The sequence below is a fragment of the Triturus cristatus genome, chromosome 1_1, assembly GCF_964204655.1.
Source record: "Triturus cristatus chromosome 1_1, aTriCri1.1, whole genome shotgun sequence".
In the NCBI taxonomy this organism is placed as follows: Eukaryota; Metazoa; Chordata; class Amphibia; order Caudata; family Salamandridae; genus Triturus; species Triturus cristatus.
The window spans coordinates 237,982,008-238,009,449 of NC_140579.1; positions in this window are offsets into that span (position 1 = coordinate 237,982,008).

Sequence of the window (27,442 nt, forward strand, 5' to 3'; positions counted from 1 at the left end):
AATTCACGTGGCAGTCCCAAGGACTTGAAATCCTCTAGAAATTGAGATTTGAGCCTGTTTTGTTGCTCGGTGGCTTTCAAATGCAAAGATTTTGAGCCAGCTGCCAGCCCAGGCACTAGAAAATTCAGCCTGTGACCATTTGTGATCATTAGCCGCGCCGGCATGCTATTATTTTTTTCAAAAGCAGTATATAGTATCTGTGTCCTTGGAGGCACAGGAACGTGGTCGTTCCCTAAAGCCAGCGCGTCGCCTATCTTAACAAATCAAATGGACGTGTTTTCGAAAACAAAATTTTTTTAACGTCAATAGTTTCGTCATGATTCTTCTGGGGACCGGTTTAGAGTGCCATGGAGCAAGTGCCAGATTCAAGAATGCTCGACTCACAGTCTGGATTTGCAATCACTAACAATAAATCAGAGTTTTGTTTGGAAAATGGAAGCATGCCTGCTGTGTGCACCGCTCAGAGCTCGTCATGGACAGCTTTAGTAAGCACGGAGGAGCGCTCACCGTGGTGCTGAAGTCGCAATAGGTTAACAGCGGCCCATTAAAGACTACCAGCACATACAGCTGACGGGCTTTTGTGAAAGCTAACGTGGGAGTTTGGGAAAGTATCTTAACAGCTGCACAATCTAACCTTCTGGCTAGAGAACAAATTCAAAAAAACACGCTCCACAGGAGTCCCAAAGTTTAGCAAATCCCATCTCTGGTAGAAATGTTGTTTTCTTGTCATTGTTTAACAGTTCCTACCAGACAGATTGTTTAAGACCCGCGCTGAGCAGCACTGCGCCAAATTCAGCTGCACTGCGTGTGAGGACAAAGACTGCTCGGCGTTGTGTTTACAACGTTGAGCGCGCCAGGGACCGCACGTGGCCATGCAAACACAAACACAAACGCTGCGGCCAACATAAAAGTGATGTAACATTGTACCGCTGCGAAAAGGCTATTGGGGAGCATTGTGTGTGATTTTACGCAAATTACATAACGTGTGCTATGGAAATTTGCATCTGTTATCAGGAACTTCGCGCTACGTCAGGTAATGCCATTTAAGCCTCTGGTATGGTGCGTTTCTGTGCAAAACAAAGCTTGTGAAAGTTGATCAGTACTATTGTTTTATTAAGCGAACACAGCACCCACGCACCCACTTGACTAAATCTGTGGCTATTAGTTTTGCCTGCTCTTCATTTTTTTATTTCAAGAAACGTATTAAATTGCAGATAGTTTTATATATATATATATATATATATATATATATATATATATTACCTAGTGGCGTTTGCCAGTAGGTAGTTATAGTTAGGACCCTCTTACCATAGGAAATCCGCAACATTCTATTTTGAATAACTTTGGCGCCGGTCGACGAATCCTCGCGAAATTTTCAAAATAGGTGGGGCGCTACGCTCCGCTCCTACCCTGAAAGTCTCGGGGGGATTCGTCAAGCGGGGGCTGAGAAAAAAGGGGGGTCCCAAAACGCGTTTTTCCCATGCATTTTTCCATAGGACCTTTAGACACAGCTACAGCCCGAACGGCTGAACAGAGTTACTTGAAATTTGGCAGAGAGGTAGTCCTCAGGTTAAGGAAGTGCCTTTTGTAGGTCTGGTGTAAATCTGTTCAGTAGTTCCTGAGAAAATAGCATTTAAATCAATATTTATATCTGAGCCAGCTTACGGTGTGCTTACCGTGCGCTTACGGTAAGCTTACCGTACGCGTACGGTGACGTGCGCGAGCGCGATTCTGATTGGCTGTTAGATCTTAGTAAACATTCGAATCGGTCGAAACCAGGAACCGGCGGCCGCCATTTTGTGTGTTTCACACAGAAAAAAAAAGGGTGATAACTTGAAAAGGGGGCAAGGAAGAGAGTTACAGACCCCCTAACATTTGAAAGGGGGTCAAAGAAGGACAGAAAAGTACAAAAAAAACATTTATTAATTTTAAAAAAAATCGCGGGGTACGCTTACGGTAAGCTTACCGTACGCGTACGGTAGAAAAAAAAAAAAAAAAGAGAAATAAAATTCAGATTTAAGTGTTTAGATATTAGGGGGCTCTAAAAAGAGCCGTTGTGTTTATGAAGTGATTTGATTTTTTAGTGGTACCTACAAGTAAGTACCGATGCAGAGTCTAAGGTTCAAGAGGAAGACTCTGTTCCCTTCATCAGTGAAGTGTACATCATCTCCTCTATAAATGTCTTGCATGTCGTAACGCAAGTTGTTGTGGTAAATGGAACCCATACCATAGTCTCGGAGGAAAGCAGAAACAGATTTGTTGACGTGCTTTCTTGCTTTGTCAATCTGCGGACAAAAATGATTGGACCAGTTCCATTTTTGCCTTTGGCATATGTTAGAATACACAAAGGCAGTTTTAGGGAAAAGTGAAAACAGTTGTGCAAAGGTCTCCTTCATAAGCATTTCCAGACCTACCCCAGTCAAAGTGCCTAGGTCATTGCCACCACAGTGCACTATTATGAGGTCAGGGTGTTGGATTTGCATGAAGGATTTCACCAATGGCATCAATTGGTGCCACTTTAACCCTCTCTGACCAATCCATTTAATGTCTACATTTGGCAAAGCAAGGTCTCTCACCATACCTGTTTTCTCTGCATACTTTTCACTCCAGAAGACATAGCTGTGCCCTACAATCCACACTGTGAACATCTTCAAAGGAGATCTGGATGCACTCAGGAGGTGTATTTCAGTAGAATGGGAAAAAGAAATGAAAGACAGTTTGGAAATGGAGGCATACATATTTTTTTAAAATAAAAAGAACTCATTGGCTGTTTCATACCATTCTACACTAAAAACTAGGCTGTATGTGTCAATTTATAGAAGCATGTTTTGTATTGGTACAGAAAAATGTGTTACCAAAGAACATTACTATGGATTTGCTGTTAGGTTAGAAAAGTCAAGCACTCTTGCTCTTTGGAAATGAAACATTGTGTGGTGAACTTCTGACCTGACTCTACACAGCAGTGTTCCATGAGCTGTTGCTATCGTAGCAGGCAGAAGTCAAGTTGGGGGAAGGGTACTTTTGGAAAAGGGTTGGTTTTCAACCAATAGAAATGTGTGATTACATTTGAAAAAAAGGGGGAAGCACTGAGATTTGAAATTAACATGTATATGTGTGGAAAAAGAGAGGGAAACATTGCCATTATCTGGTTCTGCTGAGAGGAGAGAGGTGTACAGAACAGAGATCCTGGCTCTGATAATCTGCTGTTTGAGTGCCACATTTCTTTCACAACTAACTAATTTTAAAGGTGAGTTATGAGTTTGAGAGGGGATGTATGTGGTAAATTAAGAAATGAATAATAGAATTGGAAATCCTTTTGTTGAAGTTGTGTTTATCATTTTGTGTTTTGGGAGAAATTTAAATGTAAGGAACATGTAAAATATTATGGACTAAGTTTTCACCATAAATTAAGGTGTACTGGTATAAATGAGGAATACTGTTTTCTGCATAGAATCAGAAGATGACTCTGTGTGCAAAGAGGAATTGTTCACAGACATTTATTGCGTATTACTCTGGTAATTTTACATTTGCATTAGTAGGAAAGGGGCAGCTATTTTTCTGCAGAAGCAGACTCTTAGCACACACCCAGCTGCTTACCCTGTAGAATCATGCATAGTATTCACAACCGAGTGGGGTTTGAGGTTGCAGTCAGTAATGCAAATACATTCAGCATCATTAAGGCTGGTTGCCCTTGCTGGAGTGTAGTCATTCACCCAGGTTACACATGTTCCTGGTCTCAAAAAGCTGTTTGGACATGTGCTGTTTTCAGAATCTGAAAAGTGGATTGAAAATGTGTCAGACTGTAAAAGTACTTATCACTTGCCAAAAAAAGAGTAGTAAGTGTGCTTTCAAATTGGCAAAGAAATTTCGTTTTCTGCCTAATATCAAACCATGACTCTGTGTGCAAAGAGGAATTGTTGACAGACATTTATTGTGTATTACTCTGGTAATTTTACATTTGCATTAGTAGGAAAGGGGCAGCTATTTTTCTGCAGAAGCAGACTCTTAGCACACACCCAGCTGCTTACCCTGTAGAATCATGCATAGTATTCACAACCGAGTGGGGTTTGAGGTTGCAGTCAGTAATGCAAATACATTCAGCATCACTAAGGCTGGTTGCCCTTGCTGGAGTGTAGTCAGTCACCCAGGTTACACATGTTCCTGGTCTCAAAAAGCTGTTTGGACATGTGCTGTTTTCAGAATCTGAAAAGTGGATTGAAAATGTGTCAGACTGTAAAAGTACTTATCACTTGCCAAAAAAAGAGTAGTAAGTGTGCTTTCAAATTGGCAAAGAAATTTCGTTTTCTGCCTAATATCAAACCATGACTCTGTGTGCAAAGAGGAATTGTTGACAGACATTTATTGCGTATTACTCTGGTAATTTTACATTTGCATTAGTAGGAAAGGGGCAGCTATTTTTCTGCAGAAGCAGACTCTTAGCACACACCCAGCTGCTTATCCTGTGGAATCATGCACAGTATTCACAACCGAGTGGGGTTTGAGGTTGCAGTCAGTAATGCAAATACATTCAGCATCACTAAGGCTGGTTGCCCTTGCTGGAGTGTAGTCAGTCACCCAGGTTACACATGTTGCTGGTCTCAAAAAGATGTTTGGACATGTGCTGTTTTAAGAATCTGAAAAGTGGATTCAAAATGTATCAGACTGTAAAAGTACTTATCACTTGCCAAAAAAAGAGTAGTAAGTGTGCTTTCAAATTGGCAAAGAAATTTCGTTTTCTGACTAATATCAAAGCATGACTCTGTGTGCAAAGATGAATTACAGACAGAGATTTATTGCGTATTACTCTGGTAATTTTACATTTGCATTAGATGGAAAGGGGGAGCTATTTTTTTCTGCAGAAGCAGACTCTTAGCACACACCCAGCTGCTTATCCTGTGAAATCATGCACAGTATTCACAACCGAGTGGGGTTTGAGGTTGCAGTCAGTAATGCAAAAACATTCAGCATCACTAAGGCTGGTTGCCCTTGCTGGAGTGTAGTCAGTCACCCAGGTTACAGATGTTGCTGGTCTCAAAAAGCTGTTTGGACATGTGCTTTTTTCAGAATCTGAAAAGTGGATTCAAAATGTGTCAGACTGTAAAAGTACTTATCACTTGCCAAAAAAACAGTAGGAAGTGTGCTTTCCAATTGGCAAAGAAATTTCGTTTTCTGACTAATTTCAAACCATGACTCTGTGTGCACACAGGAATTGTTTTAAGATATTTAATTTGTGAAGGTGTTATTGTGATTTTCACTTGTAGGAAAGGGGTACATAGTATTTTAAGATTTGAAAAGATCATAAACAATGTAGTAATATATTTAAATAAAATAAAGGAATTTTTTTTTTGTTTTTTTCAGGTATTGCTGAAGAGCAGTGAACAAAATTTAAGATGCCTACAAAATCCAGACTAAGGAAAAACCACAAAAAAAAACTATATTTGAAGACAACTGGAGGACCTAAGTTAGTTGGAGATGCTCATGTTGGGAAAAAGAGAAAGTCTTCTGGTAAGCAGAAAGCAGAATTTTTTTTTTTTAAACAACATCTTCAAAAAAAGGAAAAATGTACAAAATGTCTGTACTGGAAAGAATGTTTTAAATAGAAAACAACAGGAAAAAATTGAGCATTTAGTTAATGCAAATATACCTTCAGAAACAATAAAGATTAACTTGAAAAGAAAAACAGCGTTTAAAGAGATTCGTAGAAAAATGTTTCAGAGAAGAGTTATGTCCAATTTGATAAAGGATGTGAAGAAATATAAGAAAAAGGCTAAATTTTATAAGAGAAAAAAAGAAATTGAAGCCATTGCAGCAAAGGCATTAGAATTAAAAAGGAAACTATTCATTTTAATTTTGAATAGGATGCGTACATTAGATAAAATGGTCAATGTACTGAAATCACAAAGCAAAAAGAAAAGACTAGTGAAAAGAACAAACTTTTGTAAAGTGTTTTTAGGAGAATGGATGCATAGTTCAAGTAGTGAACCTTTTTTTAATGAAGAGAGTTATTTTCAAAGTAATAGTTTGCTGCATGCAGTTGACACCAGAGGTCGTGCTTATGAAGTGAAAAATGGTTGTATAATGGAGAAGGAGAAAATGGTTCCAAGAGATGAGGTATAAGTGATGGCGGATGAGGCTATGGGGAGACGTCCTAAAGCCCCAGTGTACACTTGGAATTGTAGTAGTATTTGCACTGTGCGTCAGGAATCTATTGATAAATTTCGTGAGTTTCTAAGAGAATATAGTAAAAAAAGTGTTAAACAGAAGATTAAGGTGCTTCAAAGTCTAGATCCATGCAGAGTGAGAGAGAATACTGGTTTGCAGGGTCATTCTCTGGCTTGTCTATCTAGAAAAGTGTGTAAAAGTGTTTTTCATCATTTTAGGATGCTGGCTGTTCATCATACTGAAATGAGAAAGTTTGTGAGACGGTTGTATTTTGCTAAAAGTCCAGCAATAAAGTTAGATGAATTGAATAGGGCTCTGTTCCGTGGATCGGTATCAGATGTAGAGAAGGTTACTGATGAAATTCAGTTTTGTTACTTTGGTCCTGAACAAGACAGTGCAGAAAAGGACACAGTAAATGAGGAAGAAGTGGAAGAGAATGTAGAACCCTCTGTAAGTAAGACATTTAATGATCACATAACAAAATTTGCAATAATCTCTAATGAAAGACCAAATATTACTTGTATTTGTTGCCGCAGAACTCATTATAGAAAACAAACCAGGAATGTTGATCTCTACAGAAAAAGTGAAAATGAAGATAATTATAAGTGGAAGGATTTTGCCACATATATATTTCTTGAAAATTGTTTTGAATTGGGTGAAGATCAGCGTATTTGTAAATACTGTTACAACAAGTTAGAGGAAAATAGAATGCCGACCAGAGCTGTACATAATAATTTAGAATTGGATGCTATTCCTGCCGAACTTTCTGAATTAAATACATATGAGTCTATACTTATTCAATGTGTTCATCCGTTCCAGACCATAGTACGTATGGAGCCCAAAACTGGTAAATTACCTCCTTCAGATTTACTGAGAGGTTTAAAAGGTAGAGTGGTGTATTTGCCCTTGGATTTGAAAAAAAATATGGAAACTATTGATGCAGATACTTTGGAAACTGAACCATTAGTTATTCTGGTTAATGGTGTACCTACAAAGAATAAGAAGATTTGGCAGGAGCTGGTAGATGTACGGAAAGTACAAAGAGCAAATTTGTATTTGAAAAGGAATAACAAATGGTATGAATCAATTTATATAGAAGAAGAAGAAGATTTACAAGAAGACACAGAAACACCAACTGGACAAATTGAAAAAGTGGACAAGTCAAAGGAAGAAGAAATTTATGAACATTTTAGCATACATCCTCTTCATTCAAAAGAAGTTATGGGAGACAATATTGATCTGTTTCAGATGAAGAAAGCAAAAGGAACTCCCGTGAGTGTATGGGAGGAGAGCTTGGAAGCTCGATGTTTTCCCCAGCTGTTTCCTACAGGAAAAGGAGGACGATACGATGAACGTCCAGAACAGATTCCAGCTTCTGAGTATCGAACTACAAGACTATATGCAGAAGATCCCAGATTTCGACAAAGTATTCCTTATTTGTTCCATCTTTTATTTGAAAGCGACTTGTCTGCATTATCATATGCAGTAAATCACATTTTAAAAAGTGGAGTACATTTACAAAATGTGTCTGCTAAGGATTTTATGGAGAAAGTGCAGCACCGAGATGATCATTTGGAAACACAACTGATCAATCTGATGGCTTGTCAGCGTGGGACAAATGAATATTGGTACCGACGCCATGGTGAATTAAAATGCATGTTACGGAATTTAGGAACACCAACATGGTTCCTTACCCTAAGCTGTGCTGAGTACGCTTGGGATGATTTACTGGATTTTCTACAAAAGGCAAATTCAAACATTAAAAACATCGAATACAAGACAGCAGGAGAACTGTGCTCATTGGATCCGGTTAATGTTTGCAGATATTTCAATCATAGATTTGAGGCTATGATGTCCTTCATCTGCAATAAAAAAAATCCACCTCTTGGAGAAGTAGTGGATTTCTTTTGGAGAAAAGAGTACCAGGCAAGAGGTGCTCCTCATATTCATATGCTGTTGTGGATCAAGGATGCCCCAAAGTTTGGAACAGATACTGATGAAGCAGTGTTATCTTTCATTGAAGAATATGCAACATGTGCTATACCAAAAAGCACAGAAGAGAAAAAGTTAAAGGAGCAAGTTTTACGTTTCCAAAGTCATCGTTGTGGAAAATACTGTCGACGGAAATACAAGAGCAAAGATAAATACTACACTAAATGTCGATTTGGATTTCCTAGACCTGTTCTTTCAAAAGGAAGAGTAAACAGTTTTATGTCATCTGTGAGACATACTATTACAAGAAAATCACCTAAGAATACCTACAACCTTAAAAGAAAAGAAGAATCAAAAAATATAAATGACTACAACCCAGTCATTTTATCCATGTGGAATGCTAACATGGATATACAGTATGTAGCTGACAATTCCATTGCTGTTGCTTGATATGTAACGTCTTACATTACTAAATCAGAAAAGACAGAATTGAAAGAAATGTGGGAAGAGATTTCTCACGAGAAGACTGTCAGTAAGAAGCTGTACAGTTTCAGTTTAAAGATGTTATCGCATCGAGAAATTGGATCCTACGAATGTTCAGATAGGTTATCTTCTGCAAGTCTCTACTCGAAATCAAGAAGAATAATTTGGGCAAGTTTAGGCCTTGCAGCAATGAGAAATCGGGTACTGAAATCTGTTGGAGAAATTGAATATTTGGCCGAGAACGACCCAGAAAGTACAGATATTTTGAAATCAAACATGTTGGACACATATTATCCCAAGAGAAGTCTTCATCTAGAGAACATGTGTCTCTATGAAGTGCTGCAGAACTACATTTATTCACGGAAAGCCACAGAAGACATCAACAATGGAAAATATAAAGTCATTGGTGAGGAAGGATGTTTGGTGAAGCAAACAAAAGGAAGTTTGATAAATCACAGGAAGCTGAGTTGCGACACTACTGACAAAAAGGAATTTTACTACTTGGCTCTTTTACAGCTGTTTAAACCATGGCGTACAGAGGATGAACTACTGGGAGAATTTCAAAGCTATGAAGATTCATTTAATGCTTGCAAAGACAGCATAGAATGTAGTACATTCACAAATTATGTGCAAATGTTAAATGAAGAAATTGAACAGGAAACTACAATTGCAGCTGAAGTAGCTAGAGACAGTTCTCAAGACAGCCAAAGTTCAGGAACACTCAGTCAAGATCCCTTAGGACAACCAATCGTTGAAAATGAAGCTGCAATAGCCATGAATGAAGTGGAAACGGCTATGAATCAAGCTCAAGAAGAATTTATAGACTTACCAAATTTGGAAAGACAACTGAATGAAGAGCAGCAACAAATTTATGAAGAGATCAGAAACAAAATTGATCACGGATTACTACATGAAAAAAAAGAGTGCTCATGCACATCATTTCATCCAATCAGGATGTATGTAAGCGGACAAGCTGGAACTGGAAAAAGTTTCTTAATAAAAGTCATCAGAAGTTACCTACAGCAAAAAACGGATTCAACTTTGTCTTGTGTGGTTACTGCTCCAACTGGGTTAGCAGCATATAACATAAAAGGAATCACCTTACATTGTTTGCTAATGTTATCAGTGGAGCATGAGAACAAAATACAATACCACAAGCTAACTGGAGAAGCATGCTTGGAAGTTTCAAGAGTATTGAAGAAGATGCAAGTTCTCATTATTGATGAGGTGAGCATGGTATCAAACTTAATGCTTGCCTTTGTGCATTTAAGAATGCAGCAAATTCTAAGGACAGACTATGACGTGTTATTTGGTGGAAAACATGTCATAGTTTTTGGGGATCTTCTACAGCTTACTCCAGTTAAAGGACAACCTGTTTTTAACACTGTGACACATGAAGACACAAAGAAGTCATTGGGAAGACTTGGTAATTCAAATATTTGGTCCTTCTTTGAGTACAAGGAACTTACTACTAATATGAGGCAAGCAAACGATGAAGAATATGGAAGTATTCTGAAAGATATCAGAATTGGACTACTCACTGAAGCTGGCACAAAAGCATTACAGAGTCGGTTACAACATAATTTATTTCCAAAGGAAGAAATAGTTGCAGAGAAGATATACAAGAACATTGCAGAAAAGAAAAGTGTCATCTGCTTAATGCCAACTCTACGTGAATGCTCAATATTCAATGAGGAGCTTTTGAAATTGGAAAAGGAAGATATCAGGAAATTGGAAGCAGTGGACAAAATTCAGGATGGAAGAATTACTATCACATTAACAGGCAAACTGAAAAATAAATTGGATTCACTAGAGAAGAACATTTCCAAAACTGCTGGATTAGAAAAAAATCTATATGTTTGCATGAACTGTAGAGTATTTTTAAGGAGAAATTTGGATGTTGAAAAAGGTTTAGTTAATGGAGCTATGGGAAGAGTTGTGGGTTTTATTAATTATCAGAAAAAAGATGGAATTGAATGTTTAAAAATAAAATTTGATCAGATAGAAGAAGTTATAGACATTTGTCGTTGTACAGTTCGTTTCATGCTTGTGAAAGACTTATATGTACAAAGGAAACAGTTTCCGTTTTCTCTAGCATATGCTGTAACTATTCACAAGTCTCAAGGATTGACTGTAGATTGTGCATTTGTAAACATTGGTTCAACTGTGTTCAAAGAAGGTATGGCTTATGTAGCTTTGTCACGAGTGAAAACATTATCTGGTTTATTCATGATAGACTTTGATGATTCAAAAGTTAGTGCTGATACAAACTGTGTAAAGGAGTATAATAGATTAAGAAGAACTTATGCTCCTCATTTAGGTCAGTATCCTGTGTTGGAAAAACGTGTAGTTTCTCGAAAAAGGAGAATTGAGAATATCTGTAATGAGGATGTAGAGAGGAGGAAAAAAAAGAGGAGTGATGTAATTGCAAGCAAAAAGAAAAAGGAAAATGAAGAAGAGGTTGTAGGATGTCATTTTGAAAATAGCTCTGGTGTCAACTGCTACGCTAATGTAGTGCTGAATGTTGCATTTTATCTGGAAAGTTTGCAAGAGCAGATAATAGTAAATCAGAGAAAAAGATTCTGTTCTGAGTTGAGTCTCCTTTTTCAAAAGCTGAGTAATGATAAAACTCAAATAGAAAGTGCTACTGAAATTAGAAAACTTTTAGATGTATGTTCAGGATGAACACAGTTTTCTCAAAATGTACAGCAAGATGCACAGGAATTCTTGATGTATTTTCTTCAGGTACTGGAAGAAGAAGGGGTGCCAATTCAAAATATGTTTGGTGTCTCTTATAAATGGGAACATAGTTGTGAAAACTGTTACAATACATGTGGCTCTAATGTTGATTCTGAAAGGTTTATTTATTTAACATTGCCAGACAGTAAAACAGTCACTTTTGCTAAATTAGTTAAAGATGCTAATCATAGCATGGAATGTGGTGAGTGTAAATCTGACATGTTTTCAACGTTAATTTTAAAGGAATACGGACAGTATGTAATTTTAATGATGCAACGATGTAAAGCTGATGGTTCAAAATTTGATGCTTTAATAAAGAAGTTTATAGGACAGCAATTATCAATTTCAGGAAAAACTTTTGTAACAGTTGCTATAATTTTCCATGAAGGTCCTACTGTTACTTCTGGACATTACACAGTTTATCTTAAATGTGAAAAAGGCTGGACACTGTGTAATGATTCCCAATTGATTTTCAAGCAACGTTTGCCTTTTGATTTAGCAAATTCCTATCTAATCTTCCTGAAACCTAAATTTTAGAGAGACTTGGCAAGATCTGTACAAAACAATTTTACCATTTTATTGGATTAGCATTGGAATTTTCAAAAAAAAAGATTTTTCAAATTACCATTTGGCCTAAAGGACAGGTAACCAATTGTAATGTGGACTTATTTATTTCCTAATGAATCTTTTGGAAACCAAAAATTTAGAGAAAATCGGTAACATCTGTACAATTAAAATTTTGGAATTTTATTGGATTACCATTGGAAATTTATTCAAAAAAGATTTTTAAAATTACTATTTGGCCATAAGGAAAGGTAACCAATTGTATTGTGGACTTATTTAATTATTAATTAATCTTTCGGAAAACAAAATGTTAGAGAGAATCGGTAACATCTGTACAATTTAAATTTTGGAATTTTATTGGATTACCATTACAAATTTAATCAAAAAAGAATTTTAAAATTACTATTTGGCCTAAAGGAAATGTAACCAGATGTATTGTGGAGTTATTTGAGATATATTATTTTTGAGATTATGCTTCTGTAACAAAATTGTCAGACGGTATTTTAAAGAAATAGTTATTGTTATTAGATGATATTTTTTTAGAATATTATGCATTTCTATAATATTATGTTTAAGTAAAAAGAGATTCTGGGCTTTTTTAAAACAATCTTTGAGATTGTTATTTTTTTTGCCCGCTGTTAAGTGATGAATGCAATTGCTTTCACGATTTATAGTGAAATGCAATATATTCTGAAAACAGCAAAAAAAAGGCAAAAAATTGTTTTTGGAAAATATGTAAATACGTGTATTGTGTTATATAATGATTTATTAAATATTAATACTTTTTTCTTTTTTTCAGATTGTGAAAGAAAATTTTCGAAAAACACCAACCATTTTTACAAGTAATTTCAATTAAATTTTAATTAAAAATTAAATTGTTGGGTGGGTCAGGTAAGTCACAAATTAGATGGTCCCTTTCTTCCACTTCTCCTCAAACAGATTTTTAGTATTTAGTTATTAATTCCTCAAGGATCTTGAGATGTGGTAATTGATTTTTAGTGTTTTTAAAAAAAAAAAAAAAGAAATTACGCTTACCGTACGCGTACGGTAAAAAAAAAAAAAAAAAAGTTTTAAAGAAAAAATAAAAAAAAGTTGAGAGGTAAGGTTGGCTCTTAAAAGAGCCGTTGTGTTCATGCAGGGACAGAGGAAAGGAAGAATGGGAACATTAGCTGGTAGGACAAATGTGCTGGTCTATTTTGTTGTTAATGAGGGGAAGACTGGTCTCCCTATGAACAATTAGACCATGGCAAAATGAACACCGCATAGTAACCCTCGCAAACCAATGGTTCGTTTCCACAGGATCAGAAAAAGGTGAATCTGCCCCCACAGATGAAGGGCTCTGCTGAGCTTCCGAAGAAGGACTCGGCTGAGCTGCTGTGGATGTGCTTGGTTGACTTACTGAAGGGTTTCCTCCAGTATGTCGAGCATGTGTCCTAGGCTGTACATCGTGAAGGTGTCTCAACATAGTGTGATTCCCGAAGGAATACTTCTTGTTGGGATTACCTCTCGATAGTACACGCTGGCACAGCTTGCAAGTCACCAAGGCAGCATTGACTTTTTTCTCGCCCTCAGGAAAAGTAAAATACTCCCATATAAAAGAGCTCTTCTGTTTCCTCCTTCTCTGCCTGATGGTGGTGCTGCTAGCCTCACTCTCAGTAGAAGAGTGCTGGTCTGCCATCGTATCCCAAAGACAAGTCAGCTCCTTCTCCTAAGGGATCACAAGCAGAAATGAGGGGAATGGGTGTGGTGTAGGAGAGTTCTAGAACTGAAACAACTTTAAACCAATCAAAAGTTTTGTTTCATGATCACATGACCCACCGTGCGCGTACGTTACACTTACGTTACGCTTACGGAGCGCTTACGGTAAAAGTACGCATGCGCGTAAAAAAGACACGCGCTCGCGCGCATGCGCATAACAGTCACTCCCCAACACTTCCGCGTAACGTACGCGTGTAGCGTACACGCTTACGCGCCCCATGCGCAGTACGCACGGCTACGTAAATTGCGTAACCATACGCAAAAAGAGTAGAAATATTACGAACATTACGCAAACCGTACGCTTACCGTAAGCTTACCGTACGCGCACTTAAAAAAAAAAGGAAAAAAAGAATTTCTATGTTATACTAATATATCTTACCTGTTTAGTAAAAAAAAAATGAGAAAAATTAATATATTGCAGAATTTAAAAAAATTAAGCATAGTGTTTTAAGAGAATATAAAGTTAAAAAAAAAAAAGAAAAAAAAGAAAAAAAGAATTTGTATGTTATACTAATATATCTTACCTGTTTGGTAAAAAAAAAAGAGAAAAATTAATATATTGCAGAATTTAAAAAAAATAAACATAGTGTTTTAAGAGAATATAAAGTTAAAAAAAACAAAAAAAAAACTTGCTTTTTAAAAAAAAAAAAAAATTTAATATAAGAATTTATAATAAAGGGGGCGTGGCCAGCAGCATGCAGGGCTAGACGTGTCTCCCGGGAGCTCCCGGCCGACGTCTATATATCCGACTAACTACACATCTCCGCCGGCCTAAAATCACACACTGGCTGTCGGTGGATGCCTGGAGAGAGACGAGCGAGACAAAGCCCGAAACCGAAGCGTCCAGAGGGAGTTGGGCTGATCTTGACGCGGCGCCCGTGGTGAAGGGGTATCGGCCGGACAAGATGGCGGCACAGTGAACGGCCCGGGGCAGAGTGCCGCATCCCATCAGGAACAGGAGGCTGCTGGTAAGCGACGAGGCACCATCGGACGCTGACACCAGCCGCGCCCGGAGTCCTGTACAAGCCCGGGTGCCTACAGGTCCGCCCGCCCGGCGAAGAGTCGATACGTAGCGAAGGCGCTCAGGTGACCGAAAGCTGCACGAGAGCTGACTGCGGAGGGGCCGGCACCCAGGGGGGCAGGCTGTTCGGCTTCCTCGACTGGGCCAGAGAGGGTCGCCGGGCCGCCCGCTGAGTGGACTGGGTGCAGCGGGGGTCGCTGCGACGTGGGGCGCACTTACTCAACATGGCGGCCACTACAGCGGACTGACGGCCGGAGGAAAGCCCTGCGGTCTCCACGGCGGGCGGCGGGGCCTCCCTGCCCCTACCGGCCACAGCGAAGTCACGGAGGAGGTACGCGGGTCACGGCGAGAGCGGGGGAGCAGCGGACGCCGAGCGCCCACCTTTACCAAGATGGCGGCCGAGCCCTCGGATGCACCCGGTGAGTGAGCGGAGCGGGAGAGGGAGGCCCTGTGCGCCCAAATACACAGCGGCCGGTGGTGGTGGCATCTGACCTGAAACAAGGGGTCCCGGTGGCGGATAACCCTCCACCCCCCCCGCTCCTCACGCCCTCACTGCCAACCCACGGAGGTGAGCGCGCAGGATACACTGGCGACCGCCACGCACTGACAACCACGCGAACCTGAGAGAGGCGCCCCCGGACCGCCCCGAGGAAGCACCATTGATGAGACTAGTGGCAATGAGAGGGCTGGCCATGTGAAGGAGCAGGAGTAGTGCAGCGCAAGGTTGGATAGCAGGGGAGAGGGTAACATCCCCGCTGCACCATCGAAGGGCCCGGAGGGAGGACTGAGATTACACCCAGCGGCGGCGTAGACTGGGGGCCAGTCGGAATCTCGCTGGACGTGCCTCTGCACAGGGTGGGCCCACCACAGCTAACGCGGAGGGGCGACGCCGCACACCGCACTGTGCAGCACTGAGACGTAGTGGGCCAGGCAGAGCGGAGGGTCACTTGGAGACACACGGCCGGAATACCCGCTACCAGATAGGCGGGGAGGAAGTGGAGCACTAACCCCAGTACACCACCTTGGCCGATCAGAGTGAGGTGATACGGGGGGGCGGCCTCGTACAGGGTTGATACTGGAGATCTGACTCACGACGGGCAGTGCCGGTACACTCTGGATCCGGGTGGGGCAGACAACGAGGAGGCCGCTAACCCACTCTGCCCAGATCCCTCACAGCTGGGCTCACCACGGAACCAGTCAGGATGGGGAAGAGGGACCTCCCACCCAAGCCCCCCAAATAAGGCACTCTGGATCTCTTCGCGGCGCCGAGGTCATCCAAAGAGCCTGGGGTGGGGAGGCCGCCCTCCCCGGGGCCCTCAGTGGCCCGGCCAGAGTTCCTGAACCCAGCCAAGCAAGGGGAGGCTCCCCGACCACAACAGAACCCTGTCCTGGGCCTTTGGCAGTGCCGCAGGCCAGGGGACGGGCCCCAGGGCCACCTTGAACCGGGGCCCAGTGGGGCCCCAGGACCCAGCCGGGGCTCCCAGGTCCGGAGGCGCAGGGAAAGCCTCCCCGGGCCCACCGGACCCCATCCCGGGCTCCCTGCCACGCGGCAGGACCCAGGACGGAGCCCAGGGTGGGGAGGCCGCCCTCCCCGGGGCCCTCAGTGGCCTTTCCAGAGTTCCTGAACCCAGCCAAGCAAGGGGAGGCTCCCCGGCCACAACAGAACCCTGTCCCGGGCCTTTGGCAGTGCCGCAGGCCGGGGGACGAGCCCCAGGACCGCCTTGAACCGGGGCCCAGTGGGGCCCCTGGACCCAGCCGGGGCTCCCAGGTCCGGAGGCGCAGGGAAAGCCTCCCCGGGCCCACCGGACCACATCCCGGGCTCCCTGCCACGCAGCAGGACCCAGGACGGAGCCCAGGGTGGGGAGACCGCCCTCCCAGGGGCCCTCAGGGGCCCAGCCGGAGCTCCTGAACCCAGCCAAGCAAGGGGAGGCTCCCCGGCCACAACGGAACCCCGTCCCGGGCCTTTGGCAGTGCCGCAGGCTGGGGGACGGGGCCCAGGGCCGGAGCCCCTGACCCGGGGCCCAGCAGGGCCCCTGGACCCAGCCGGGGCTCCCAAGCCTGGAGGCGCAGGGGAAGCCTCCCCGGGCCCGCCAGACCCCGTCCAGGGCACCCTGCCACGCGGCAGCACCCAGGACGTAGCCCGGTGGGGAGGCCGCCCTCCCCGGGGCCCTCAGGGGCCCGGCCCTAGCTCCTAAACCCAGCCAAGCAAGGGGAGGTTCCCCGGCCATAACGAAACCTCGTCCCGGGCCTTTGGCAGTGCTGCAGGCCGGGTGACGGGGCTCAGGGCCGGAGCCCCCGACCCGGCGGGGCCCCTGAACCCAGCCGGGCCTCCCGGAGGCGCAGGGGAAGCCTCTCCAGGCCCGCCGGACCCCGTCCCGGGCACTCTGCCACGCGGCAGGACCCAGTGTGGAGCGCTGGGTGGGGAGGCCGCCCTCCCCGGGGTCCGCAGGGGCCTGGCCGGAGCTCCTGAACTCAGCCAAGCAAGGGGAGGCTCCCCGGCCACAACGGAACCCCGTCCCGGGCCTTTGGCAGTGCCGCAGGCTGGGGGACGGGGGACGGGGCCCAGGGCCGGAGCCCCTGACCCGGGGCCCAGCAGGGCCCCTGGACCCAGCTGGGGCTCCCAAGCCTGGAGGCGCAGGGGAAGCCTCCCCGGGCCCGCCAGACCCCGTCCAGGGCACCCTGCCACGCGGCAGCACCCAGGACGGAGCCCGGTGGGGAGGCCGCCCTCCCCGGGGCCCTCAGGGGCCCGGCCCTAGCTCCTAAACCCAGCCAAGCAAGGGGAGGTTCCCCGGCCATAACGAAACCTCGTCCCGGGCCTTTGGCAGTGCTGCAGGCCGGGTGACGGGGCTCAGGGCCGCAGCCCCCGACCCGGCGGGGCCCCTGAACCCAGCCGGGCCTCCCAGACCCGGAGGCGCAGGGGAAGCCTCTCCAGGCCCGCCGGACCCCGTCCCGGGCACTCTGCCACGCGGCAGGACCCAGTGTGGAGCGCTGGGTGGGGAGGCCGCCCTCCCCGGGGGCCTGGCCGGAGCTCCTGAACTCAGCCAAGCAAGGGAGGCTCCCCAGCCACAACAGAACCCCGTCCTGGGCCTTTGGCAGTGCCGCAGGCCTGGGGACAGGGCCGGAGCCCCCGACCCAGGGCCCGGCGGGGCCCCTGGACCCAGCCGGGGCTCCCAGGCCCGAAGATGCAGGGGAAGCCTCCCCGGGCCCACCGGACCCCGTCCCGGGCTCCCTACCACACGGAAGGACCCAGGACGGAGCCCGGGATGGGGAGGCCGCCCTCCCCGGGGCCCTCAGGGCCAAGCCAGAGCTCCTGAACCCAGCCAAGCAAGGGGAAACTCCCCAGCCACAACGGAACCCCGTCCCGGGCCTTTTGCAGTGCCGCACGCCGGGGCCCAGGGCTGGAGCCCCTGACCCAGGGCCCGGAGAGGGCCCCTGGACCCAGTCTGGGCTCCCAGGCCCGGAGGCGCAGGGGACGCCTCCCTGGGCCCTCCGGACCCCGTCCAGGGCACCCTGCCATGCGGCCAGACCCAGGACGGAGCCCGCGGGAACTCGTTCGGGCACCCTGCCACGCGTCAGGACCCAGGACGGAGCCTGGGGTGGGGAGGCCGCCCTCCCAGTGGCCCCTGGACCCAGCCCAGCAGGGGGAGTCCCGGGGCAGCCTGCCACGTGGCAGGCCCTGGGACAGACCCAGGGCTGGGGCGGCATCCTGGCCTTTCCAGCTGCCGGCTGAGGACCGCTAGGCCGAGAGGGGTCCCAGAGTACCCTGTCCCTAGTAATCTGCAGGAAGGCTACCCCCCTTTCTGGTAACCCACGTGCTCCGATTGATGGAGGGGACCCTAGGGGCAAACACGCCCGGCCTCCTGGAGCCCTGGCTGGGATCCGGGAGGCAAATGGACCCATATCGGGACTTCCACGCCGACCCGGCCATCTAGTCGCCTCATTGGAAACCATTGCGCGCAACCAGATGGCCGAGGGGAAAGGTGCGACCAGATGGCCGCCACCTGAAAGGACTCCCGTCTGCCCGCCCCAAGCCGAGCCATAGCGGTAGGGCTCCTGCCTGCCCACCCACACAGGGCTCGGGGGCTCTGCTTCCCGGGTGGCTCGGGGACCCCGGCTGGGCCTCAGGCACATGGAGGACCACTGGAGCTCTTGGGCCCGGGCGCCAGGGGGAGGACTGCCCGGGACCCCTGGAGCCCGTCCCGGGCACCTTGCCATGCCGCGTGCCGCAGGAGGGAGTCCCGGACGCCTGGGAGGATGTTGCCTGGGCATAGCCCATCTGGTCCCCGGCAAAGAACAGCCAGCCCCAAAGCGGTGTTCCGGCACACCCTGCCCCAACTAATTCTGGAGGAAGGCTACCCCCCTTGTTGCAACCCGCACGCTCCGAGTGATGGAGGGGACCCTAGGCGCGGACGCGCCCGACCTCCTGGAGACCTGTCTGGGATCCGGGAGGCAAATGAGCCCTCATCGGGACTTCCAGGCCGGCACGGCCATCTGGTCGCCCCATTGGAAAGCATTGCGCGTGACCAGATGGCCAAGGGGAAAGGAGAGACCAGATGGCCGGCACCTAAAAAGACTCCCGTCTGCCTGCCCCGAGCCATAGCTGTAGGGATCCCGCCTGCCCACCCACGCAGGGCTCGGGGGGCTCTGCTTGCTGGGGGGCTCGGGGACCCCGGCTGGGCCTCAGGCACGGGGAGGACCACCGGAGCTCTCGGGCCCGGGTGCCCAGGGGAGGACTGCAAGGGACCCTTGGAGCCCGTCCCGGGCACTTTGCCACGCCGCGGGCCGCATGCCACAGGAGGGAGCCCCAGACGTCTGGGAGGATGTTGCCCTGGCATAGCCCATCTGGTCCCCGGCAAAGAACCGCCAGCCTCGGGAGGGGTGTACCCGCATACCCTGCCCCTACCACCCTTTCTTGTAACCCGCGCGCACCGCGAGGCTCAGTGGACCCTAGACGTGAACGTGCCCGACCTCCTGGAGCCCTGACTGGGATCCGGGAGGCAAATGGACCCTCATCGGGACTTCCAGGCCGGCCCGGCCATCTGGTCGCCCCATTGGAAAGCATTGCTCGCGACCAGATGGCCGAGGGGAGAGGTGCGACCAGATGGCCGGGACCGAAATGTCGCCAATCTGCCCGCCCGAGCCTTAGCGGTAGGGCTCCCACCTGCCCTTGCAGGGCTCGGGGCTGCAGGGCACGGGGCCTGCAGGGCTCCGGGGCTGCAGGGCTCCGGGGCTGCAGGGCTCTGGGGCTGCAGGGCTCGGGGGGGCTTGGAGACCCCAGGCTGGGCCTCAGGCATGGGAGGCCCGCAGGAGCTCCTGGGGCCCGGACGCCCGGGGGACCCATGGAGCCTGTCCCAGCCACTTTGCCTCACCGCGGGCTGGAGGAGGGAGCACCGGACGCCGGGGAGGTGTCGTTCGGGCTTAGCCCATCTGGTCCCCGCCTGAGGACCGCAATCCCCAGGAACGGCGTCCCAGCATACCCTGCCCCTAGTAATCCGGAGAAAGGCTACCCCCCTTTCTGGTAAACCGTGCGCACCGAGTGACGGAGGGAACCCTAGTCCCGGACACACCCGACGTCCTGGAGCCCTGGCTGGGATTGGGGAGGCGAATGAGCCCCCATCGGGACTTCCAGGGCAGCACAGCCATCTGATCGCCCCATTGGAAAGCATTGCGTGCGTCCAGATGGCCGAGGGAAAGGTGCGACCAGATGGCCGGGACCGAAAGGACTCCCATCTGCCTGACCCGAGCCTTCGCGGGAGGGCTCCCGCCCGCCCTTGCAGGGCTCGGGGGCTTCAGGGCACGGGGACTGCAGGGCTCGGGGGCTCGGGAGCTGCAGGGCTCGGTGGCTACAGGGCTCTGGGGCTGCAGGGCTCGGGGGCTGCAGGGCTCGGGGGCTGCAGGGCTCTGGATTCTGCAGAGTTCCGGGACTGCAGGGCTCCGGGGCTCCAGGGCTCCGGGGCTGCAGGGCTCCGGGTCTGCAGGGCTCCGGGGCTGCAGGGCTGCAGGGCTCTGGGGCTGTAGGGCTCCGGAGCTGCAGGGCTCTGGGGCTGCAGGGCTGGGGGGGGGGGTCGGAGACCCCATGCTGGGCCTCAGGCAAGGGAGGCCCGGACGCCCGGGAGACCCATGGATCCCGGGCACTTTGCCTCGCCGCAGGCTGGAGGAGGGAGCACCGGACGCTGGGGAGGTGTCGTCCGGGCTTAGCCCATCTGGTCCCCGCCTGAGAACCGCCATCCCCAGGAGGGGCGTCCTGGCATACCCTGCCCCTAGTAAACCGGAGGAAGGCTACCCCCCTTTCTGGTAAACCGTGCACATTGAGTGATGGAGGGGACCCTAGGCCCGGACGCACCTGACCTCCTGGAGCCCTGGCTGGGATCGGGGAGGGGAATGAGCCCCCATCGGGACTTCCAGGGCAGCCCGGCCATCTGGTCGTCCCATTGGAAAGCATTGCGTGCGACCAGATGTCCGGGACCAAAAGGACTCCCATCTGCCCGCGCCGAGCCATAGCGGTAGGGCTCCCGCCTGCCCTTGCAGGGCTCCAGGGCTCTGCACCAGGGACCCTTGTCCCGGGCAGATGGACACTTGGCAGGCCGCAGGACGTGGGCTCCCAGGCCCTGACCGAAACTCAGGAGGCCCGGGGCCGGTCCCTGCTTCTCAACGCAGCCAGGCCGGGGGGATGGGGGAGCCTGCCCAAGCACGAGGGACCCCAGTCCCGGGCACACGGTCCCTCAGGTTGTGCGCTCGTTTTCCACACATTTTTTCAAAATTGTGCGTAGTTGCGCTAGGCAAAGTTCGCCCAGCCCTACTCAGGACGTGCGGTCGTTTTCTACAATTTTTAAAAAAATTCTGCATAGTGGCGCTACGCAATGTTCGCCCAGCCCTACTCCTGACCGCACCCGACAAACTCCAGGAAGTAGCAGGAGGCAGCCCTGGGAAGAAGAAAATCACCCCAGTGTACAGAGAAACTACTGTTAAAACCTCTCCGCTGCTCATGGCCTTACCCACGAACGTGCCAATTCACGTGGCAGTCCCAAGGACTTGAAATCCTCTAGAAATTGAGATTTGAGCCTGTTTTGTTGCTCGGTGGCTTTCAAATGCAAAGATTTTGAGCCAGCTGCCAGCCCAGGCACTAGAAAATTCAGCCTGTGACCATTTGCGCCGGCATGCTATTATTTTTTTCAAAAGCAGTATATAGTATCTGTGTCCTTGGAGGCACAGGAACGTGGTCGTTCCCTAAAGCCAGCGCGTCGCCTATCTTAACAAATCAAATGGACGTGTTTTCGAAATTTGTTTTTTTCTAACGTCAATAGTTTCGTCATGATTCTTCTGGGGACCGGTTTAGAGTGCCATGGAGCAAGTGCCAGATTCAAGAATGCTCGACTCACAGTCTGGATTTGCAATCACTAACAATAAATCAGAGTTTTGTTTGGAAAATGGAAGCATGCCTGCTGTGTGCACCGCTCAGAGCTCGTCATGGACAGCTTTAGTAAGCACGGAGGAGCGCTCACCGTGGTGCTGAAGTCGCAATAGGTTAACAGCGGCCCATTAAAGACTACCAGCACATACAGCTGACGGGCTTTTGTGAAAGCTAACGTGGGAGTTTGGGAAAGTATCTTAACAGCTGCACAATCTAACCTTCTGGCTAGAGAACAAATTCAAAAAAACACGCTCCACAGGAGTCCCAAAGTTTAGCAAATCCCATCTCTGGTAGAAATGTTGTTTTCTTGTCATTGTTTAACAGTTCCTACCAGACAGATTGTTTAAGACCCGCGCTGAGCAGCACTGCGCCAAATTCAGCTGCACTGCGTGTGAGGACAAAGACTGCTCGGCGTTGTGTTTACAACGTTGAGCGCGCCAGGGACCGCACGTGGCCATGCAAACACAAACACAAACGCTGCGGCCAACATAAAAGTGATGTAACATTGTACCGCTGCGAAAAGGCTATTGGGGAGCATTGTGTGTGATTTTACGCAAATTACATAACGTGTGCTATGGAAATTTGCATCTGTTATCAGGAACTTCGCGCTACGTCAGGTAATGCCATTTAGGCCTCTGGGATGGTGCGTTTCTGTGCAAAACAAAGCTTGTGAAAGTTGATCAGTACTATTGTTTTATTAAGCGAACACAGCACCCACGCACCCACTTGACTAAATCTGTGGCTATTAGTTTTGCCTGCTCTTCATTTTTTTATTTCAAGAAACGTATTAAATTGCAGATAGTTTTATATATATATATATATATATATATATATATATATATATATATATATATATATATATATATATATATTACCTAGTGGCGTTTGCCAGTAGGTAGTTATAGTTAGGACCCTCTTACCATAGGAAATCCGCAACATTCTATTTTGAATAACTTTGGCGCCGGTCGACGAATCCTCGCGAAATTTTCAAAATAGGTGGGGCGCTACGCTCCGCTCCTACCCTGAAAGTCTCGGGGGGGATTCGTCAAGCGGGGGCTGAGAAAAAAGGGGGGTCCCAAAACGCGTTTTTCCCATGCATTTTTCCATAGGACCTTTAGACACAGCTACAGCCCGAACGGCTGAACAGAGTTACTTGAAATTTGGCAGAGAGGTAGTCCTCAGGTTAAGGAAGTGCCTTTTGTAGGTCTGGTGTAAATCTGTTCAGTAGTTCCTGAGAAAATAGCATTTAAATCAATATTTATATCTGAGCCAGCTTACGGTGTGCTTACCGTGCGCTTACGGTAAGCTTACCGTACGCGTACGGTGACGTGCGCGAGCGCGATTCTGATTGGCTGTTAGATCTTAGTAAACATTCGAATCGGTCGAAACCAGGAACCGGCGGCCGCCATTTTGTGTGTTTCACACAGAAAAAAAAAGGGTGATAACTTGAAAAGGGGGCAAGGAAGAGAGTTACAGACCCCCTAACATTTGAAAGGGGGTCAAAGAAGGACAGAAAAGTACAAAAAAAACATTTATTAATTTAAAAAAAAATCGCGGGGTACGCTTACGGTAAGCTTACCGTACGCGTACGGTAGAAAAAAAAAAAAGAGAAATAAAATTCAGATTTAAGTGTTTAGATATTAGGGGGCTCTAAAAAAGAGCCGTTGTGTTTATGAAGTGATTTGATTTTTTAGTGGTACCTACAAGTAAGTACCGATGCAGAGTCTAAGGTTCAAGAGGAAGACTCTGTTCCCTTCATCAGTGAAGTGTACACCATCTCCTCTATAAATGTCTTGCATGTCGTAACGCAAGTTGTTGTGGTAAATGGAACCCATACCATAGTCTCGGAGGAAAGCAGAAACAGATTTGTTGACGTGCTTTCTTGCTTTGTCAATCTGCGGACAAAAATGATTGGACCAGTTCCATTTTTGCCTTTGGCATATGTTAGAATACACAAAGGCAGTTTTAGGGAAAAGTGAAAACAGTTGTGCAAAGGTCTCCTTCATAAGCATTTCCAGATCTACCCCAGTCAAAGTGCCTAGGTCATTGCCACCACAGTGCACTATTATGAGGTCAGGGTGTTGGATTTGCATGAAGGATTTCACCAATGGCATCAATTGGTGCCACTTTAACCCTCTCTGACCAATCCATTTAATGTCTACATTTGGCAAAGCAAGGTCTCTCACCATACCTGTTTTCTCTGCATACTTTTCACTCCAGAAGACATAGCTGTGCCCTACAATCCACACTGTGAACATCTTCAAAGGAGATCTGGATGCACTCAGGAGGTGTATTTCAGTAGAATGGGAAAAAGAAATGAAAGACAGTTTGGAAATGGAGGCATACATATTTTTTTAAAATAAAAAGAACTCATTGGCTGTTTCATACCATTCTACACTAAAAACTAGGCTGTATGTGTCAATTTATAGAAGCATGTTTTGTATTGGTACAGAAAAATGTGTTACCAAAGAACATTACTATGGATTTGCTGTTAGGTTAGAAAAGTCAAGCACTCTTGCTCTTTGGAAATGAAACATTGTGTGGTGAACTTCTGACCTGACTCTACACAGCAGTGTTCCATGAGCTGTTGCTATGGTAGCAGGCAGAAGTCAAGTTGGGGGAAGGGTACTTTTGGAAAAGGGTTGGTTTTCAACCAATAGAAATGTGTGATTACATTTGAAAAAAAGGGGGAAGCACTGAGATTTGAAATTAACATGTATATGTGTGGAAAAAGAGAGGGAAACATTGCCATTATCTGGTTCTGCTGAGAGGAGAGAGGTGTACAGAACAGAGATCCTGGCTCTGATAATCTGCTGTTTGAGTGCCACATTTCTTTCACAACTAACTAATTTTAAAGGTGAGTTATGAGTTTGAGAGGGGATGTATGTGGTAAATTAAGAAATGAATAATAGAATTGGAAATCCTTTTGTTGAAGTTGTGTTTATCATTTTGTGTTTTGGGAGAAATTTAAATGTAAGGAACATGTAAAATATTATGGACTAAGTTTTCACCATAAATTAAGGTGTACTGGTATAAATGAGGAATACTGTTTTCTGCATAGAATCAGAAGATGACTCTGTGTGCAAAGAGGAATTGTTGACAGACATTTATTGCGTATTACTCTGGTAATTTTACATTTGCATTAGTAGGAAAGGGGCAGCTATTTTTCTGCAGAAGCAGACTCTTAGCACACACCCAGCTGCTTACCCTGTAGAATCATGCATAGTATTCACAACCGAGTGGGGTTTGAGGTTGCAGTCAGTAATGCAAATACATTCAGCATCACTAAGGCTGGTTGCCCTTGCTGGAGTGTAGTCATTCACCCAGGTTACACATGTTCCTGGTCTCAAAAAGCTGTTTGGACATGTGCTGTTTTCAGAATCTGAAAAGTGGATTGAAAATGTGTCAGACTGTAAAAGTACTTATCACTTGCCAAAAAAAGAGTAGTAAGTGTGCTTTCAAATTGGCAAAGAAATTTCGTTTTCTGCCTAATATCAAACCATGACTCTGTGTGCAAAGAGGAATTGTTGACAGACATTTATTGCGTATTACTCTGGTAATTTTACATTTGCATTAGTAGGAAAGGGGCAGCTATTTTTCTGCAGAAGCAGACTCTTAGCACACACCCAGCTGCTTACCCTGTAGAATCATGCATAGTATTCACAACCGAGTGGGGTTTGAGGTTGCAGTCAGTAATGCAAATACATTCAGCATCACTAAGGCTGGTTGCCCTTGCTGGAGTGTAGTCAGTCACCCAGGTTACACATGTTCCTGGTCTCAAAAAGCTGTTTGGACATGTGCTGTTTTCAGAATCTGAAAAGTGGATTGAAAATGTGTCAGACTGTAAAAGTACTTATCACTTGCCAAAAAAAGAGTAGTAAGTGTGCTTTCAAATTGGCAAAGAAATTTCGTTTTCTGCCTAATATCAAACCATGACTCTGTGTGCAAAGAGGAATTGTTGACAGACATTTATTGCGTATTACTCTGGTAATTTTACATTTGCATTAGTAGGAAAGGGGCAGCTATTTTTCTGCAGAAGCAGACTCTTAGCACACACCCAGCTGCTTATCCTGTGGAATCATGCACAGTATTCACAACCGAGTGGGGTTTGAGGTTGCAGTCAGTAATGCAAATACATTCAGTATCACTAAGGCTGGTTGCCCTTGCTGGAGTGTAGTCAGTCACCCAGGTTACACATGTTGCTGGTCTCAAAAAGATGTTTGGACATGTGCTGTTTTAAGAATCTGAAAAGTGGATTCAAAATGTATCAGACTGTAAAAGTACTTATCACTTGCCAAAAAAAGAGTAGTAAGTGTGCTTTCAAATTGGCAAAGAAATTTCGTTTTCTGACTAATATCAAAGCATGACTCTGTGTGCAAAGAGGAATTACAGACAGAGATTTATTGCGTATTACTCTGGTAATTTTACATTTGCATTAGATGGAAAGGGGGAGCTATTTTTTTCTGCAGAAGCAGACTCTTAGCACACACCCAGCTGCTTATCCTGTGAAATCATGCACAGTATTCACAACCGAGTGGGGTTTGAGGTTGCAGTCAGTAATGCAAAAACATTCAGCATCACTAAGGCTGGTTGCCCTTGCTGGAGTGTAGTCAGTCACCCAGGTTACAGATGTTGCTGGTCTCAAAAAGCTGTTTGGACATGTGCTTTTTTCAGAATCTGAAAAGTGGATTCAAAATGTGTCAGACTGTAACAGTACTTATCACTTGCCAAAAAAACAGTAGGAAGTGTGCTTTCCAATTGGCAAAGAAATTTCGTTTTCTGACTAATTTCAAACCATGACTCTGTGTGCACACAGGAATTGTTTTTAGATATTTAATTTGTGAAGGTGTTATTGTGATTTTTACTTGTAGGAAAGGGGTACATAGTATTTTAAGATTTGAAAAGATCATAAACAATGTAGTAATATATTTAAATAAAATAAAGGATTTTTTTTTTAGTTTTTTTCAGGTATTGCTGAAGAGCAGTGAACAAAATTTAAGATGCCTACAAAATCCAGACTAAGGAAAAACCACAAAAAAAAACTATATTTGAAGACAACTGGAGGACCTAAGTTAGTTGGAGATGCTCATGTTGGGAAAAAGAGAAAGTCTTCTGGTAAGCAGAATTTTTTTTTTTTAAACAACATCTTCAAAAAAAGGAAAAATGTACAAAATGTCTGTACTGGAAAGAATGTTTTAAATAGAAAACAACAGGAAAAAATTGAGCATTTAGTTAATGCAAATATACCTTCAGAAACAATAAAGATTAACTTGAAAAGAAAAACAGCGTTTAAAGAGATTCGTAGAAAAATGTTTCAGAGAAGAGTTATGTCCAATTTGATAAAGGATGTGAAGAAATATAAGAAAAAGGCT